This window comes from Hyaena hyaena, unplaced genomic scaffold, assembly GCF_003009895.1.
Source record: "Hyaena hyaena isolate Hyena2069 unplaced genomic scaffold, ASM300989v1 scaffold_9, whole genome shotgun sequence".
NCBI classification, from domain to species: Eukaryota; Metazoa; Chordata; class Mammalia; order Carnivora; family Hyaenidae; genus Hyaena; species Hyaena hyaena.
Window position 1 is genome coordinate 5,974,729 of NW_024080641.1, and position 4,123 is coordinate 5,978,851.

Genomic DNA, 4,123 nt, shown 5'->3' on the forward strand with positions numbered 1-4,123 from the left:
ATACACACACACATTTTGCTTATAAGTATGGTTGAAAATGCAAAATAGTTACAAAAATGTAAAGAAAAAAGTTACCAAAATAGTAGAATGATTAACTAAAGGATTTATAGGATTATCAGATTTTCTCTTGGAGTTCAGTTTTGTAAGTTGTATTTTTCTAGTGATTTGTCCATTTCAAATATAGCATATGGCTGTTTATAACACTCTCTCATTACCTTAATGTCTGATGTTTTCATATTGGCAAGTTGTAACTCCTCTCTCTCTCTCTTTTAGTTTCCATCCAAGTTAGTTACCATATGGTGCAATAATGATTTCAGGAGTAGATTCCAGTGATTCATCCCTTATGTATAACACCCAGTGCTCATCCCAAGTGTCCCCCTTAATGCCCCTCACCTGTTTAGCCCATCCCTCCACCCACAGCCCATCCAACAACTCTCAGTTTGTTCTCTGTATTTAAGAATCTCTTATGTTTTGTTCCCCTTCCTGTTTTTATATTATTTTTGCTTCCCTTCTCTTATGTTCACCTGTTTTGTATCTTAAATTCCACATACAAGTGAAGTCCTATGATATTTGTCTTCCTCTCACTGAATTATTTCACTTAGCATAGTGCCCTGTAGTTCCATCCACGTTGTTGCAAATGGCAAGATTTCATTCTTTTTGATTGCCAAGTAATACTCCATTGTGTGTGTGTGTGTGTGTGTGTGTGTGTGTATCACATCTTTATTTTATTTTTTAGGTTTTGTTTATTTATTTTGAGAGACAGAGACAGTATGAGCGAGAGTGGGGTAGAGAGAGAGGGAAAAGGAGAGAGAGAATCCCAAGCAGTCTCCGCACCATCAGCACAGAGCCTGATGAAGGACTCAAACCCATGAAACCATGAGATCAAGACTTGATTCAGACAACCAACCGACTGAGTCACCCAGGTGCCCCATACCACATCTTTTTTATCATTCATCCATCGATGGACATTTGGGCTCTTTCCATACTTTGGCTATTGTGGATAGCGCTGCTATAAACATTGGGGTGCATGTGCCCCTTTGAAACAGCACACCTGTATCACTTGGATATATACTTAGTAGTGCAATTGCTGGGCCATAGGGTAGTTCTATTTTTAACTTTTTGAGGAAACTTCATACTGTTTTCCAGAGTGGCTGCACCAGTTTACATTCCCATCAGCAGTGGAAAAGAGACTCTCTTTCTTAACATCCTTGCCAACATCTGTTGTTGCCTGAATTGTTAATGTTAGCCATTCTGACTGCTATGAGGTGGTATCTCATTGTGGTTTTAATTTTTATTTCCCTGATGATGAGTGATGCTGAGCATTTCTTCATGTGTCTGTTAGTCATCTGGATGTCTTCTTTGGAAAAGTGTCTGTTCATGTCTTTTGCCTATTTCTTCACTGGATTATGTGTTTCTTGGTGTGTTGAGTTTGATAAGTTCTTTATAGATTTTGGATACTAACTATTTATCTGATATGGTATTTGCACATATCTTCTTCCATTCTGTTGGTTGCCTATTAGTCTTGCTTATTGTTTCCTGCACTGAGCAGAAGCTTTTTATCTTAATGAGGTCCCATTAGTTCATTTTTTATTTTGTTTCCCTTGCCTCTGGAGACATGTAAAGTAAGAAGTTAATGCGGCCAAGATCAAAGAGGTTTTTACCTGCTTTCTCCTCTAGGATTCTGATGGCTTCCTGTCTTACATTTAGGTCTTTCATTCATTTTGAAATTATTTTTGTGTGTGATGTAAGAAAGTGGTCCAGGTTCATTCTTCTGCATGTTGCTCTTCAGTTTTCCCAACACCATTTGCTGAAGAGACTGTCTTTAATTCCACTGGATAAATAAACATTTTAAAAAATTAGTTTAGGGGCACCTGGGTGGCTCAGTCAGTTGAGCGTCCAACTTCAGCTCAGGTCATGATCTCACAGTTCCTGGGTTCAAGCCCCGCATCGGGCTCTGTGCTGACAGCTCGGAGCCTGGAGCCTGCTTTGGACTCTGTGTCTCCCTCTCTCTCTGCCCCTTGCCTGCTCATGCTCTGTCTCTCTCTCAAAACTAAAAGGACATTTAAAAAATTATTTTAAAAACTCCACGCTGAGTAAAGAAACCAACCAGTGCCCAAATCATACTGTATCACTCAACTTTTAAAAATTCTAAAAAACACCAAATAATCTTATAACAACAAAAGCCAATGTAAGGTTTCATGGGAACACAGGGAAGGAGGGTCATAGAGGGGAAGAATGAAGAAAATAAAGAGGGCATGAGGAGATTTTTGAGAGTAACTGACACAATCACTATCTTCATGTATAAATGGTTTCTCTGGTGCATGCGTATGGCAAAACTTGTTACATTGTATACTTTCAATATGTTGAGTTTCTTACATGTCAACTATAATGCAATAAATTGTTAAAAATTATATGTACAGGGGCGCCTGGATGGTTTAGTCAGTTAAGCGTCCGACTTCGGCTCAGGTCATGATCTCCCGGTTCGTGGGATCGAGCCCCGCGTCGGGCTCTGTGCTGACAGCCAGCTCAGAGCCTGGAGCCTATTTCAGAGTCTGTATCTCCCTCTCTCTCTGACCCTCCCCTGCTCACGCTGTCTCTCTCTCTCTCACTCCTAGAAATAAATAAAAATATTTTAAAAAAATTATATGTACATATATAAATATTACATGAAGTACATATTTAAAAAATACAAAACTATATAGGACTTTTCTCCCCCTACATTTTCTGCATGGTCCACTAGAGGACGGCAGAGATACTCCGCAGTCTAGAGCCTTGGATGGAGGCGATGTTGATCCCCCTTGGCAAGCCCTCACCCCAGCAGGATCTGACCCTCGCCAGCCTCACTTAGTCACAGTCCTCCTCGCTCTCCTGACTCCCCACACTGAGCTCCCTTAATCCCTCCAGCCCGCCAGGTGTCTGCCCCGGCTCGCCAACAAATCACTTTGTCAGGAGTGCTCCAGTTGAGACCCCTTTACATGCTCCTGTAACACCAAACACTTGCCTTTCATTGGATTTTCTTTTCTTCTCTTTTCTTTTATTTCTTTTCTTTTCTTTTCTTTTCTTTTCTTTTCTTTTCTTTTCTTTTCTTTTCTTTTCTTTTTTTCCTTAAGAGAGAGTGTGTGAAAATGAGAGAGAAAGCGGGGTAGGGACAGAGAGACAGAGAGAGATAGAAAAAATCCCAAGTAGGTCACAAGGGATCTGACAAACACGGAGGTGACAAGTGGCTCAATCTCAGATCATGACCTGGTCTGAAATCAAGAGTTGGTGCTTAACCGACTGAGCAACCAAGGCGCCTCACCTTCTATTTTAAGTGAGTCCTCAAACCCCTGATTTTCTCTGAGTGCCTGTGGCCCTGACACAGGATGCGCACTGGGAGCCCAGGGTCCGTGTCTGTCCTGTTCTCTGTGGAGTTCCCAGGACCCAGCCCAGGGCCTGACACGTCACAGAGGCCCAGGAAAAACTCGTTATGTGCAGGAGGGAGACCACACGATGGAAGCATGTCACCCATGTCATGCCTGGGGTCGGAGCCTCTTCCCTGTAGAACCAGCGGCACTGGCATCAGCGTGGGAGAGGCCAGCAAGTGCCCCAGGCTCTTGCTTTAAGGCTATTGGGCCTTTATCCCTCCCAGATTCAGGAGGGAGGACAGGGGCCTCCAACATGAGGGGTTGGACACCCATTCATTCCCAGAAAGCTGACACACACCCCCCTTCTCTACCTTGTGAACAACCTGTCCCCAGAGGGCTGACCGGGCAGCCTGTGTGCTTCCTCTTCTCTCAGAGATCTGACCTGGCACCAATTCTGGATACGACCCCAGGTGGAGTTACCACCACGGGAGTTCAGAGCCCGACCCTGACCTTGTGAGAAATCAGGAATGACTCCTCATCCTGAGGGCCCCTGGGATGTGGGGATGGACACCTGCTGTGGCTCCCTGAAGATTTTCAGTGGCCCAAGGAGTTCTGGGGAATGAGGGGAACTTCCTGTACAGGATGGGGCAGGACAACCCAGGGTCTACATTTGTTTCCATCTCAGAGGGGCTGAGGGTCTCCTCTCCTCTAACAGGAAGCCCTGAGATCCCTCAGCTGAGTCCCCAGGTGGGGTCCCTGGGGAGGCCCAGAGCAAAGGC